Source organism: Pseudorca crassidens, chromosome 17 (genome assembly GCF_039906515.1).
Source record: "Pseudorca crassidens isolate mPseCra1 chromosome 17, mPseCra1.hap1, whole genome shotgun sequence".
In the NCBI taxonomy this organism is placed as follows: domain Eukaryota; kingdom Metazoa; phylum Chordata; class Mammalia; order Artiodactyla; family Delphinidae; genus Pseudorca; species Pseudorca crassidens.
Window position 1 is genome coordinate 17266143 of NC_090312.1, and position 16628 is coordinate 17282770.

The window sequence follows — 16628 nt, forward strand, 5'->3', positions numbered from 1 at the left end:
ACTCTGCTTTGAATCTGTTGTTTTCCACTCAGATAAGCAGCTCTTCCTGGCTTTCGTCAGCTCCTTCTTATAAGTGTGGTTAACAATAGTTTGATGACTGATGGAATAAATCCATTTGATCAAACCATGAACACTTATGTGATTAACCTCCTTCCAAGGCCTTCCCTTCAGACACTACACAATCGCCCCACCTCGGCACTGCTTGCGGAAACACCTCTGAAACTCATCTTTTGAAGTCACCTCGAAAGATCTGTTGGTTGGATCTGATGGTTTCTGGGGTGTCAGATGTCTTTCCTTTCATGGTCTGTTTCAACTTGAGGATCAGCCAGAAGTCATGAGGTGACGATTAGGTGACCTAACCCAAAAGTTGCAATATGGCATGAACATTTTTACTTGCTAGAAATTGTAAGATGGTGAGTGATATACTCCAATTTTATGCTGTTCAAAATGATTGCTAACGTGAATAAAGCTACTGATGGACTGGAGTCAGTCAGTGTAGAGGTGATATATTCTTGAGGGCATTTTCCTGGAATAAGCCCCTTTCATTGAGGTTCTCCCTTTATCCTGTGATCATTAATCATGGACCCATTTACTGAACTTTTCAGTAGCAACAATTAAAGAGTCATCAACCTAGGTCAACCTGGGCCAAGCTCTATCGCCATTTTGCTTATTTCTCAAGCACAGACTACAGTATATGTGCATGTATCTAGAACTGACCTGGCTCTTTGAACTTTTCCCTCTTTCCTCTATTGAAGCTTTGCCACATCAGCCCAGATGTCATTTAGGACTATGTTGCCTCTTGGAGATTTAGTTGAAAATGACCCAAACTTCACCCGATGGCCAGTGGCAGAGTCTGGAGTTCTCATTCTTTCTGTGATTGCCTTACTGCTCTTTGTCTTCAATGTCCTGCTTTTGTCTGCATGTTTTTTCCCCCTGGCTTGCTCTATGTTGGTTGGGAAACACTGCCTGTCAATATTTTCCACAAGAAATATACACACATCAGGCATTTTACTTTTTGGGGGGGGGGAGGGGATAGATTTTATCCTAAATATTTGGAAAAAGGATGTATGTGGACTGTATGTGTTTATCATGGAGGGAGGTTCACTGCCCTCAACCATGTGAATCACTCTGTCTCTCTCTCTCTCTGCTTTTTCACATACTGCTGGTCCTTCATCCTTCTGACACTTTCTACTCCGTAGCCTTACTGGGATATTAGAGAAGATTAAACCAGCAGCAGTAATCCCCAAGCTTATAATGGCTCCAAGATGATAGGAGGTGACCTGCTGATTTCAGGTCCAAAGTGGTGTTCCTGACCCAAGAGTGCCTTCTTCTCTTATTCAGCTTCTGATTCAGTATCTTACGCTTCTTCCATTTTTTTGGCTTAGCCATTTTCAACATACTGTTTCCAAGGTCACTGTGCCCGTATGCTGGTGGGAAAAGAAAGGACTCTGAAAATGGTAAACATCACTCTGTTCGTGTTCTGTTGGCTAGAACTCAGTCAGATGGCCATGACTGGGGAACTGGAAAGTTCTGTCTGTCTGGCTTCCCTAGAAACAGAGTGTGGTAGGCGGACTCTGAGATGGTCCCACGTGATCCTTGCCTTTGAGTATCCATGCCCTTGTGTAACCCCCTCCCTCAAGTCCCTCAAGCACTGCTGGACCTGGTGATTCACTTATAATGAATAAAATACAGTTAGGGTGATGGAATGTTACTTCCATGATTAGGTAACAAAAGACTGTGACTTCCGTTTTGCCAGCAGCTGGCTCTTGTTGGCTTTAATGAAGCAGGCTGCCTGCCATGCTGGGGGGGCTGCCGCCCACATCCTGCAGACAAGAAACCAAGAGCTGCCTCTGGCCAACAGCCAGCAAGGAGCTGAGACCCTGAGTCCAACAACCTCTGAGGAACTGAATCCTGCCAGCAATCGCTGAAATGAGCTTGGAAACAGATCCTTCCTGTCTGAACCTTGAGATGCCTGCACCCAGTTGATACCTTCGTTGCAGCCTTGTGAGACCCTGAAGCAGATGACCCAGCTAAGCTGTGCCTGGAGACTTGACTCACAGAAACTGTGACAGTAAATATGCATTGTTTTAAACTGCTCTGTTTTGGGTCAGTTTGTTACACAGCAATAGATAACTAATACAGAGAGAAACCTGGATTATGAAGAGCTTGCCAGTTCTTCTCCAAAGGCTTTTCTCATGAGGATAGACTACCACTCAAGGCTGCCCTGATCCCTCAGGGACCCCTAGAATGCTGGCGAATGAAGACACACTATGGCTTGGCCACCAGCAGAAAGCTTTCACATACCAACTGTATTAGCTTCCTGTTGCTGCTGTAACACATTGACTTCACACAGAGGTCAGAAGTCCAAAATAAGTCCTGTGGGGCTAAAGTCAAGGTGTTGGCAAGGCTGGGTACCTTGTAGAGGCTCTAAGGCAGAATCTATTTTCTTGTCTTTTTTAACTTCCAGAGGCCACCTATATTCCTTGGCTTGTAGCCCCTTCCTCCATCTTCAAAGGCTGCAACAGTGCATCCTCAAATCTTTCTCTGACTTTCCTGCCTCCTCTATTCACTTTTCAGGACCCTTGTGATTATCTTGGGCCCACCTGCTAATCTGAGATAATCTTCCTCTCTTAATTTAATCACATCTGCAAATTCCCTTTTGCCATGTGAGGTAGCAGATTCACAGGTTCCAGGGATTAGGATGTAGACGTCTTTGGGGTGGGGGGAAGGGGCATTATTGTATCTATCACTCCAATCTATGATTTTCTGTTCCTTCCTGGTTTCCTGCTATTTAATAAACCACAGCAGTGAAACCTAAGCACCATCAATTCCAGGAAAGACCACATAAACATGGGGAAATTTGACTTTTGTCTCCTGAGTCTCCTGGGTCTATGCTCTCTGCCTTTGCCTCAAGCCTTTGATTTTACCTACTTCAAGGTTAATCTCTTTCTCTTTTTGGGGAACTCCATTGTTAAAGGTGTTAAGAAGATGAACAAATTCTCTGGCACTGGAAGCAAGATAGAGGGTGCTGAGGATTTGACATATGTAGCAACTGAGGTTTCCGAAGATTGAACAATTTATCCAAATTAGGGAGTGGTCGAACTGAGCTTGAATCCTTCTCATTGGCTCTAAAGCTGTTTTTTTCTCTTACTAACCTGGAAGTTTACTTTTAAGGAAGGCAGTAAGAATTTATATTTAGGCAGAGACTAAAGGTCTAATCTGATGTCAGACTGTTAAAAATGGTAAAGGTAGAAATAGGAAGACCTTTAAACTAATAAAGTTTGGAACTTTTGAACAATAATATCCCACTTACAAATCGAACAGTCTTAACTGTGAAACTAAGAAGCAGGAAGCAGACTCATCAATATCAAACATATTTAAAATTTGTGGAGGAAGACATAAGGTACTAGTTCTCTCCTACACCAGTGTTTTGCAAATTTCAACTCCTCTTTTGATTAACATAAACGTGTTACACTCCACAAGAACCCTGATGTATCTGCCCTGTCTGCTTGAGAATCATGGCATCTTCAGTACATTCCTAACCATCAAGAGGATGTTGTCACATTTTATATTTTGTATTATGGAAACACTTCTTTTTCCAACTGTAAAATTCCACTCTTCTTCTTCTTCGTATTTTTTACATGGTTGTAAAATGTGCCTTTTATGGAACAACACTTTATCCCAAATGGTGGGGATTTCACACAAAAAGGAAGATATATCTGAGCAGGTGGGCGCTCTATAACTATTAGATATGTTTTTTTTCAAACTACTTAGTAGAGAATCCCTGCTCTTCCAGACCTGACAAGGAGTTTTAAAATTTTTTTTATTGGAGTAGAGTTGATTTACAATGTTGTGTTAATTTCAGGTGTACAGCAAAGTGAATCAGTTATACATATACATATAGCCACTCTTTGTTAGATTCTTTTCCCATATAGGTATTACCGAGTATTGAGTAGAGTTCCCTGTGCTATCCAGTAGGTCCTTATTAGTTATTTATTTCATATATAGTAGTGTGCATATGTCAATCCCAATCTCCCAATTTATCCCTCCCCCGTCCTTACACCCTGGTAACCATAAGTTTGTTTTCTGCATCTGTATTTCTGTTTTGTAGATAAGTTTCTGCACAGTTCAACCATGGTACAGTGTGGAGATTCTGTGCTTGGCCTAAGGGTAGATATTTTGAGGGTTGAGATTGTTTGCTCTAGGAAAATATAATGTACTGCTTCTGGAGTAAAAACAAAATTAATAAATGATATAGCATGCAAACCCATCTTGGCTTTGCACTGCTTAGCAGTGTTTTAGTGAGTTACATTCAAAGGAATGAGAAACATATGGATGAAACGTCCCTCGTGGCTACTCCTGGGCTCAGAGATGGAAGGCGGACGTGCTCAACCAAATGCACCGTATTTTTCTGAACACCATTCTTGAGAACATCAGCCAGCGGGGAACTGGTCTTTCTCTTCTGTCCCTAAAAGTGCACACTGGCAAGGCTGGTGGAAGCTCTCGCGTGTCTGAATCTTTGGCAAGGAAGTGGGTGAGAAGAGTGGAGAAACTAGATTTGGACTGCAGTGGGACTCTCAAGGCATGATAGTAGTGAGTGTTGGGTTAGAATTGGGTTTTATTTCTTCCTTTGATATAGAATTGCATGCAAGCAACTGTTCTGGGAAAGTAGATTTCCAAAAAACCAGCAGGACAGAGGGACCTTCTCAGAGTCGGGAGACAGTAAGGCAAGAATCTATAAATGAGGGGGTCTCATCAGGTGGAATCGTTGACCGGTTGATTCTGCCACAGATTGGGAATTGAGGTGCTAGGCTCTCTAAATCCAGTCTTATTGCTTTAGTGATAGAGGAAGGCCCCAAGACTCTTTATTTTTCAACTGAGGTAGATGTGAAGACTACCTTTCATGCAATTCTCTCTCTTTGACACCTCACAACAAGTTACTCAAGGCAGGTTCTCTCACCTGACTCCAATAGATAAGGAAGTTGCAGCTCAGAGGAGAGAAACAACCCACCCAGGGTTGCCTAGCTAGTCAATTTCAGAGCTAGGCCCCCAAAGTATTTCTTCTGAGCCCCATTCCCACGATCTCTGGCCTACAGCAGGCAAACAGTCACACAGGTGGCCCCGCTTAGCCCTCAAGATGCTATGACTAAACCAACAGGAAGCATCCCTGTTTTCATCTCTGCTCTCCCCTGAGCTCAGGGAGCAGGGCCTTCTCCTCCTTAGATGGTCACACTGGTCTCTTTCTTCCTCTTCCCTCTCTTTCCTGCGTGATGAGTCACCCAGTATAACAGTCTCAGTGAATAGGTCAGTGTTTAAAACCAGCAGGACAGATTTCAGGGTGAAAAGTCCACGCACGCAGGTGAAGTTACCTGGCTTGGAATGATGGCAGCGTTCGTCTGACGTCTCTGCTTGGTTTCTACCCGTTTTTCCTTTAGCTGATCACACTCACCTTCACAAACCCTGAAATGTCCTTTCTGTGGGGTGAGGATGTGACTCTTCAGTTTCAGGTTAAAACAACCCGGTGGAACCTTAGAGCTGAGTACTTGCTTCTCTGAGTGAGCTTCTGGCCAGAACCTGTAGACACCTTCCCCTGAATTAATGCACCCAGTGGGCCTAGGCCACTTGATCTCTTTTGGTTCTGTGACATTTATTCTACTCTCGATTATTTTCTGTGACTCTTGCTGTAGCTTTTGTCTTGGCGTCTCTAGGACCTGTTAATAACACCTGTTCTTTCTTTTCCCAGTTTGCATCATACCCCCTGGCTTCCCTTAGTTCTAGTCATCTCTGCAATGAGGTGGGCTTGTGGGTGTCAGTTTCTTCATCTGTAAATGGGCATAGCCTACAGTATTGTGGGAAAAAAGAGCCAACATTTAAAGTATCTGTCATCATTTGAACAATAAATGGAATTTTTCCCCCTTTTGCCATTCAAGAAAGTTGAAGTTAAGAAGTTGAATCACTGCCACAGGATGTGAGAGATCCTGCGATTCTCAACCAGGGGTGATTTTGCCCCCAAGAGACACCCAGCAATGTCTGCAGACATTTTTGGTTGTCACAGTTGGAGGGCAGGTGCTACCAGCGTCTAGTAGGTGGAGCCCAGTGTGCTGCTACACATCCTACACTGCATAGGACAGCTCCTCCCAGCAAAGAATCACCTAACCCCAAACGTCCATAGTGCTGAATCCCTATCATAGATGATAAACTGAATGTATATGTCCTTGGGTTGAAAGACATATGAGTACTGCTTTGACTTCTGTAATATTAATATCACTATATATCAATAATAAAACTGATAAAAATAATAAAATCCATATTAATATCAATATTCATGTAATAACAAAAACTTTATTAAGCACTTACTATAGATCAGGCAAATGTATCAACGGGTTTAATCATCAGAATACCCCTTTTAAAGAGTTACATTTTTTTTTTTCTTAAAACAACACAAATTTATTATCTTATATTTCTGTAGGTTAGAAGTCAGGCATGGGTCTCAGGGGACTAAAATCTAGGTGTCAGTAGAGCTGCATCCTTTTCTGGAGGCTTTAAGGGAAAATTCATTTCCGTACCTTTTCCAATTCCTAGCAGCCGTCCTTTAAGCATAGTTTTTCCTCCTCCATCTTTAGAGCCTGCGACACTGCATCTCTGACCATTCTTCCTCTGACTCCGTTCTCCTGCCCCCCTCACTCCAAGGAGTGATTGCATTGGACCTACTCAGACAGTCCAGGATAATTTCCTTATAGTTCCATCTGCAACCTTAATTCGCCCTTTGCCATATAACCTCCCATATTCACAGGTTCCAGGGATTATTCTGCTAATCAGGAAAATCATTTCATTTTTAAAGGGTTCCTTTTATCGTTCTTAGTTTACCTCTGATGAAAACAAGGCTCAGATTAGGTCCCTGTCATATTTACTGGACTATGTACCCTGACCTTAAATATCACTGGAATCCACCTCTCATTCTATAAAATTACATCGTCTTTCACTTCTTGGTGTGACTAGGAAGACGTTTGGGACAAAGTGGTGAGGAGCAGGCAGCCGAGAACTTCCCAGGAGCCTGTGAGAAATGCCAGCTGAGGAGCGATTGGAGAGTCAGAAGAAGCACACCCACGCCTACTCAGCAGTGAAGTCCGGCCTCTGCGACTGGATTTCCCTCCTGTCAAAAGGGCTGGGAGGGACTCTCCCACCGACCAATGTGGGGGTGCGTCAGAGATCCCTGCGTTTCTGTATTAAGTCTAACAAGAGGGTGTTTCCCTTGACAGCTCCTGTCAGGGGTCAGAAAGAGTGAAGAAAGGGTGAAAAAAACTTGAGATAGAAAAGAGCCTGTTATCAGAGTCTCTCCTTTCTTTCTCTGGTGAGGGAGCTGGGTCTCTGAGGCCCCTGATAGTGGTGGCAGACAGTCCATGCTGGGCATTTCAGCTCATTAATAGAAAGGGGATGGGAGGTGGTGCAGGGAGAGATCCTGAGGTCTTCCAGTGCTTTCCTCCCAAAAGTCGTGACTCCCTAACTAGCCATTCATGGGGAGGAAAATCTGGTTGAATGCAGTTTTGCATGGGAGGACTTCCTGTGGCCAGAGGGGTCACGGGTGCATCAGCAGCCTCTGTTCATTGTGCACAGGCCTCTGGCCATCTGGACCACCCAGGGGCCATGTTTTCCTAAGGAGGGCAGGATGAAGCAGAGGGGCTTGACACCGCAGTCCCAGGGTAATTACCAGATGGCAAAATGCTTTTTTCATTGGATGATTCAGAATAACCGAGCCACCCCAGGAAAGCTAATCTGATTTTATCTTTAGCGTCCAGCTTTTCCCTTTCCAAGACATACCCTTTTCTTTTCCTTGACGGGCAGCAGTGAAGGCTGCCTCTGAAGGGCTGAAAGAAATTGTTTCAGAGCCACTGACAGAGTGGGTGGGTCAACGCCCGCCCCTTCTCCGCTGTGGCCGGCAAGTTTCAGGTCGGATGTGCACTTCCAGAGGGGCGGCACCTCCGCCAGGTACAAGGGCGGGAGGAACACAGGTCCCGGGGGGAAGCGCACCTTGGCCACCCACCAGCTGTGTGACTGTGGACAAGTTCCCAGAACTTTGCAAAATGAGGATTATAATTCCTACTTTATAGGGTTAAATAAAACCATACTTTTAATGTTGTCGCAGAGGTCTCTTAGGCTGTCTTCATTTCTTTTCATTCTTTTTCTTTATTCTATTCTGCGGCAGTGAATCCCACCATTCTGTCTTCCAGGTCACTTATCCGTTCTTCTGCCTCAGTTATTCTGCTATTGATTCCTTCCAGTGTATTTTTCATTCTAGTTATTGTATTGTTCATCTCTGTTTGTTTGTTCTTTAATTCTTCTGGGTCTTTGTTAAACATTTCTTGCATCTTCTCGATCTTTGCCTCCATTCTTTTTCCGAGGTCCTGGATCATCTTCACTATCATTGTTCTGAATTCTTTTTCTGGAAGGTTGCCTATCTCCACTTCATTTAGTTTTTTCCTGAGGTTTTATCTTGTTCCTTCATCTAGTACATAGACCTCTGCCTTTTTATCTTTCTATCTTTCTGTGAATGTGGTTTTTGCTCCACGGGCTGCAGGATTGTAGTTCTGTATTACCATGTGACCCAGCAATCCCACTCCTGGGCATATACCCAGAGAAAACCATAATTCAAAAAGACACATGCACCCCAATGTTCTTGCAGCACTATTTACAATAGCCAGGTCATGGAAGCAACCTACATGCCCATTGACAGATGAATGGATAAAGAAGTTGTGGTACACATATACAATGGAATATTACTCAGCCATAAAAAGGAACGAAATTGGGTCATTTGTAGAGATGTGGATGGATCTAGAGTCTGTCACACAGAGTGAAGTAAGTCAGAAAGAGAAAAACAAATATCGTATATTAACGCATATATGTGGAACCTAGAAAAATGTTACAGATGAACCGGTTTGCAGGACAGAAATTGAGACACAGATGTAGAGAACAAACGTATGGACACCAAGGGGGGAAAGTGGCAGGTGGTGGTGCTGTGATGAATTGGGAGATTGGGATTGACATATATACACTAATATGTATAAAATGGAAAACTAATATGAACCTGCTGTATAAAAAATAAATAAAATTCAAAAGCAAAACAAAGAAACAAACAAAAACCGTACGTGATGTGCCGCGGTCAACTCTCAATAGAAGTTAACTCCTCTTCCATTCTGATACTCCACTGACCTTGTTCACAAACCATCTAACACTTTCCTGATGTGAAGCGTCGAACATAAAGGGTATTAGAATGCCGCGATTTCTAAAAAGGAATGAACCCATTTCTGAGCATGTCAGAATAGGTGGGTGTGCACGCGTGTATGCCATGATGCTTGCTCTTTCTGCTCTCCAATAACCTCCAGCTTCTTTTCTGCCTCGAGGTCCACTGCCCTTTTGCCCATCCTGCCGCCCCGCCCGCCAGAATTGGGTTAAGTGAAGGAAATGGATGTGACAGTACCCCAAGTATCTTTTTGCTTGTAGGAAAGTCTGAATAAAGGTTTTATTTTCTTTCTAAAATATTCTTCCTTTAAAGCTTTTGTTTTGCTCAGCCTTGGGATCGCTGCCATTCCTGCTCCTCAGTGTAAAAAATCAGAAAATAGGGCACGGACCTAGGTATTAGGGAGATTTGATTGCGAAGAGCATCGCACTCTGGTTCTCCCTCCTCCCCCGCCCCCACGCACACGCCCATTCCCAGCAGCAGAGTCTTTGACCAGCAGAGGGCAGCAAAGCACAAGGGATCAGAGTCTCCGGGACCCAGCCCGGTCCCGCCTTAGCTCCATCTATGGGGCCCCGGTGGGCCCTGAAACCAGCGGACTTGGGTCTAACCCTTTGCTTTGACCACTGATTCCCTTCTTGCTCATACTTACCTGGTGGGTAAATTTTCAGGCGGCAGACTGGCGGAAGGAACATATACTTTAGAGCAAGACAGAGGTTTTAGTCCTGACTGCGTTAATTTCTTGATCTGTAAATAGAAGATAACAATAATAGCTACCATTTGTGGAGTGCTTATTATATGCCGGACTGTTTAAAGCTTTTCCTGGAGGAGAAGATAATACTCGAGCCGAATCTGATTTCAGCCAATTATTCGTGAAAATGGATGGAGAAATAAGGTTACAGTTATTGCCTGGAGTCCATCAACCCCCCCACTTATATTTTAAAAATACAACATTATTAAAGAAAGAAATGAAGCTCCCATAATTTCACTCCTCTGATTTAAACCTATGTTATTGTTGTTTTTTTTCATAGTATTATTGGTTGTCATGCATCTTTATACAAATTTCTATTTAATTGCAAGCACGATGCTTACTACATTTTGCATTTTTAAAAATTAATCTTTCAACATGTTAAATGAAGCATGGGTGAGGAAAGTCATGGGCTCTGAATCACTCTGTCCTGGCTGAAAGTCTTGACTCTGCCCCTTACGAAACCAGTGAACTTGCCTGTGTTACATAATTTCTCTGTGCCTCAGTTTTCTCACTTGTAAAGTACAGCTAATAATAGTAACTACCTCACAGAGTTGCTGTAAAAAGTAAATAACTTAATACACTTTGAGCAGTGGCTCTCAACCCGGAGTGATTTTGCCTCCTGGGCGATATCTGGCAATGTCAGTCAGGAGACATTTTTGGTTGGCACAACTGGGCTGTGGGAGGGTGTTACAGGCATCCAGTGGGTAGAGGCCAAAGATGCTGCTCAGTTTCTTGCAGTGCACAGGACCGTCTTCTACGACACAGAAACATCTGGCCCCAAATGTCACTAGTGCCAAGGTTGAGAAATCCTGCTGCAGATCATGAGAACAGTGTCTGGCACGTAGGAAGAAATTACTAGATTTTAGTTATTATTATTTCCTAAACCTTCCAAAGTCTGTCACCTGACATTCAAGGATAAGTATGATCGTAGCCAACCTTTCTACACTTCTCTCCAGTTTCTCCCGTGTACAAACCACAAACTTGAGCCAGATGGTCTACTCAGTGTCCCCTGACTGTTGTGCCCACCCTGAGCCTGCCTCTCTGTCCCTCTACCTGGACCCTGTTTCTCCTCACTATGGCAATTCCTATACCTCCTTCCAGATCTGTCTTCCTATGAAAGCCCCAAAGAGATTTTTCACGCCTGGGAACCCATATGGCCCTTTGTTGCAACCATTCCAATGATGCCTACGTGCATTTCCTTCTGCGTGAGAAGTCCTGGGCCACTTCGCACGGAGTTTACTCTGTGCCAGGCACTGTGCAAAGTCCTGGGCCCACCACACTTAAGAAGGTACAGTCCTGAATCAGGAGATTGGGATTGACATATATACACTAATATGTATAAAACAGATAACTGATAAGAACCTGCTGTATAGAAAAATAAATAAAATAAAATTCAAAAATTCAGAAAAATAAAAAGAAGATATAGTCCTATCTGCAGGGAGTGTTCACATGATCTAGTATATTGTAGGTGCTCATTAAGCACCTGACAGAGCCTATGAAGTGTAATGGAATTAATTTTGGAGTCTGGCCCACGTGGGAAGGGTTAAATCTAGGCTCTGACCTCATTAGCTGTGTGACCTGGTTTAAATGACTGATCATTAGACTCTCACCTTGATAATGGGCGTGATAAAAGGTATTTCAGTGTGGGGTGTGTGGATTGAAGACTTAGTCATGGTTTAAAAGTGTTTGTTCTTTTCCATCTTTGTCGATGGGTTTGATTTACAACTGTCCATCTATCTTCCTGTCCGAGGGCATTCCCTCATCTGCCCCCCCCCCCCCCCCCCCCCCGCACCTCCATGAGAGCCAGCTTCCTTCTAGTAAACTTTCATCCCCTGACTCAGGTTGCTGCTCAGCTGTTCTGTTTAGGTTGCTTGTCCCTGGTGTTGAGCCAGGGCTACGGCTCTTAAGTAAAATTCCAGGAAAATGAAGCCCTCAATGGAGCTGCACTTGGCCGAGTCTGTGTGTTCCCTGCTCCTTCTCTTCTGTGGATCCAAGGCACATTCTGATTCTGAGGAGATTCCTTCTGGGTTGTGTCCACACAGTTGGGGGTAGAAAGAACACACCCCCATTGGGGAGATGCTTAATGTATAGTACAGATGACATGTGTTTTAACTTAACGGCATCTATCATCTGCTCTGCCGAGTCAAAAAATATGCAAATGTTTTTGGTTAAGCTGTTCCTTAGGTTTTGCATTTGCAAGACGGAGGGCTCGGTGAGAGAGGACTGAAAGGAACAAGATGGTGACAGCCAGAGGTGAGGACGCTTTTACATCTGATTGTGGCATGGATGTTTTTTGGGTGGTTCCAGGGAAGTCACTCACCCTCTCTGGGCTTCTCAAGGTAGTTTAGAATAGACATTGGAGTTACGCTGACCTGTGTCTGCTGTGTGACTATGCTCAAGTTACTTAACCTCTCTGAGCCTCAGTTCCCTCCTAGGTAAAATGGAGATAGTGGCAACATGAACAACAACAACAGAATTGTGGGAATTAACTGAGATCAAGCTCAGAGAATTTTAGAATAGCACCATAGACGCTGTGGGGGTCCCATCCATCCATCCCATCCTACCCTGGAGATGCTGGAACACCGACAGGTTCCTGTGTATTTCTTCCTGAGGGTGGTCTCTGTTGTTGGGAGGGTGCGCAGTTCATATGTGTGACAAGCTGGGAGTGCCAAGGATTTAATGCTCCAGGAGTGACCCCAACCAGGGTGGGGCAGGAGTTGGTGAATAAGTTCCCCAGCCTCCTTACCCCTCGGTGGGACAATCCCAAGATGTCTCACTTTCTCATTCCCTTGCGATGTCCCTGGGGATCACATCCCCAATGAACCATGCATCCCAATCCTTGTCTCAGGCTCTGCTTTTGGGGAAACCATAGGCCAGAGATACCTATGCCACATGCCTGCTGTTGGTGTTAAAATGTGAAAGCACTTTGAAAATAACCTCCACAGGTAAGTATTAATTCCATTTCTATGGAGGGAATATGCTGCTGTTATTTTTCAGTCAGTGACTATTACAGAGAAATTTCTTTGGGATCTGCAACAGGCTGGTTGCAGCAGGTGAGATAACTGTAGCGTGGGTCCCTTTTTGAGGCCTAACCTGGACACTGATGGGCATTGCAGGTGTGGAGGTTATGGCTGAACCCCAAGAGTGCTTGGGGTACATGATTATGTTGACTTTTTTGATCAAAAATCCACCTCTGATAATACATATAAATTTGGTTTTGTTATATGGAGGGCAAAACGGTCAGCAACATGTTACTTTCAGCATACAGGAAAGATGAATGTGACAACAGGGTTATTCACAGGGAATGTAGCTGATTAACGATGGCCACAAGCTCTTCTCCCATTGAGTGGTGGGGTCTCTTCCCCTCCCCTTGGACTTATGTTGGCCATTCTGACTTGGAACCCACAGAATGTGCAGAAGTGGTGCTGTGTGACTTCAGAGGCTAGGTTAGAAGGAGGCATGCACCTTCTGAATGTGTCTTCTGGAATCCTTGCTCTTGGTCACTGCCTCTTGCAACCCTCAGAACCCATCCTCCAGGATGAGAGAACCTCAAGCCACATGGAGAGGCCACATGGGGGTGCTCTGGTCGAGTGTCCTAGCTGAGTTCTCAGCCTACTGCCAGCATCCACTGCCAGCCACAGGAGTGAGATATTTTGGGCATCAGCCCTATGGAACTTTCAGACGACTATAGCCCTAGTCAAATTCTGACTGCTGTATACACGAGATCTCAGCCAGAACCCCCAGATGAGCTCCTCCTGCATTCTGCAGTCACAAAATCATGAACACGGTGAAGTGGTTGCTTTGAGCCCCTGAGTTTTGGGATAATTTGTCATGCAACATAGATAACCAGGTGGGGAAGAATGGATTAAAGAGTGGAATGACACCACAGGAACATTTAATTTATGTTAATTAAAGCATGTATTTTGTGTGCGTGTGAGAGAGAGAGAGAGAAATTTAACTAGTGTGGCACTTTTCGTTCTATCAGTGAGCATATGACATGGAGTGAGAGTGACGTGGGTGCCAGGAGTCTTCTTTTTGGTGAGTCGGTCTCCCATCTTGCCATACCGGGTATGATTCCGTCATTCAAAGTTGTATGTTTCCACACATCATGGTCCCTAAAAGCAAGTTGTCTTTCATCTGGTGCTCAAATAAGAACACAATACTATGTTCTTGATCTAGAAGAAATATAGTGGTGTCATATTTCCTGGGACATGACATACTAATTTGGAGGACATGATGTCCTCCAAAGGGAATTCCAGTATGAAATTTTAGCCTCACGATTTGAGTTCAGAGGTTGCCCTTGGCTTTGATATGGACCAACTGGATTTATTTCTTTGCACCCACCACAGTGCTAAAATAGTGTCTTCACAGAGCAGATGTTTGTTAAATATTGGCTGATAAAATGACTTTTGGATCCTAGGAAGATCTCATGAGGCGTATTCACAGTGAAAGTGTTGGTTCATTGCCGATATTCCCACTATGGTTAATTACAATAGGGAATTTGAAGTTTCTTCCATTCTGATGACTGTCACTTGAACCAGAATTTTTCTATACTAGATAAAACTTTGACCATGGCCAGGAGTATCTGCCAAAGATAGGGAAATATCAATAGTATGGAATGGTAGGATTGTGTAGAATTCAACTACGATATTTATTGTCATTTTCTAAGGTAGGACCTAGGATACAGGTGTCATCTTGACTCTCACAGTCCAGAGTGAACGGTTTGATTAGGAAGGCAGACAGTGAACAAGTATTTTCAAATGTGATGAGTCCTATCCAAAGTGGTGCTATGGTAGCATAGAGCATGAGATGTAACTTAATCTAGGAGGTAAAGGAAAGCCGCTCTGAAGAAGTGACCCTGAAGGATGAGAAGATATTGGCCAGGTGAGGGGAAATAGGAAAATGTGTTCCAGGCAGGGAGCAGAACGTGTGCAGTTTACACCAAGGGATGGCCAGCCTTTTCTGCAAAGGGCCAAAGAGTACATATTTTAGGCACTTTAGGCCTTATGGTCTCCATCGTAGCTGCCCTGCCATTGTAGCTTGAAAACAGCCATGGAAAACTTGTAAACAATTGGGTGTGGCTGTGTTCCAATAAAACTTTATTTACAAAAACAGGTGGTAGGCCACATTTGACCCAAGGGCCATAGTCAATGAACCCCTGATATAACCCTATGAAGCAAGTAACAGCACTTCCATTTTACAGATGAGGCTTAATAGCACAAAACTTGTAAGCAGCAGACTTGAAGTTTAAGTTCAGTTCACTATGACCCCCAAACCTCTGTTCTTTCAATCATAGTATGTATCTCCTTTCTAAAACATCTTTCCAAAGGTTTCCTCAGAGCAGCAGAGCTATATAACTGTTGATCACCAAAATGCCTGGTGCACTGTGCTCCCCTGCTGACCATAGTGGCTTGATTAGGAATGGCTAAATGATCAGTGTTATGTACTCTTCAGGCTCTATACAGATTATTCAACGTGTATTTATCTTGCAATACGTATTATTTTCATTCATTGGCAGTGGCTAATTTTAGGTCTATTGTGGTTTGCTGCCCTTTCAATAAATCACACAATCGAGTCATTGTCCCAAGAGTTCTGAGAGTCAAGTGTTTCCTCTGGCACAGCTCTTTATCTGATGTTAGTACTGTTATGAAAACACTTTCGGAAGTCTTGGTATTTATAGGCAACTTGTTCCTCTGGTGGATGTCTGGGAAAGATCAGGACGTGCAGGGCTGGCATTGTTGGAGTCCTTTGTTCCACATTAATCATCTACTTTGAAGATGTTCTCTATGGAGTTGTAGGCATGCTATTTCATATGGCTAAGGTTACCTGGTTTATAGCATTTTAAAATTGATTTTTATGCATGTTTCGACGGTTCTCCTTAGGAGCACGCAGGTCTTTGGATATTAAGTTATAAATGTTTCAACATGCGTCTCTGGGGTTGAGTGAATGGAGGAGCGTTTGGATAGGAGTTGTCGATGCTCTGCTAGGACTTCCTGCTTCAACTGGAGGGTGGACCAAGTAACCATGAATGTCACTCCGGCCCCAGATCCTTGGGGTCCAGTCTGTTTTGAAGTGATCTAGGCACTTCTCTGTCTCTCTGAGTTCCTTCCATCCTTCGACAAATATTTATTTGACCCAGGTGCATCTGACACTGGGCAAGGTTACTGAGCAAAGAAGAAGGTCTTGTCCTTATGGAGCTTAGAGTCTAGCTGGGGAAACTGTTGCCAGATAATCACATCAACGAATAAATATCTGCAAACTGAGATGAGTCCTTTCAAATAAAGGAACGTGGCACTGGAAAGCAGCCTGTCTCAGACTGGGTGGCCAGGGAAGTTTCCCTGAGGAGGAGATGCTTAGGCTGGGATCTAATGGATGAATAAGAAGTAAAAGCTAGATGAAGGTGGGACTCTAGAACATTCCAGAAAGAAGCAAGAGCATAAACAAAGACGGCATACAACACACCAAAAGGAGGCCAGAGGGTTTAATGTATGTCTCCCTGCTCACAGGGAGAGTTAACCCTCTCTGAGTGACCACTGGAAGGCCAGCCTCTGTGCTCCTACTGTTGGATGCTGGGCAAAGATGCTGTAAAACCAGGTGAGGCTGTGCTGGTCCCACTCATCCACTCATTATGTTCTTGGTCACACT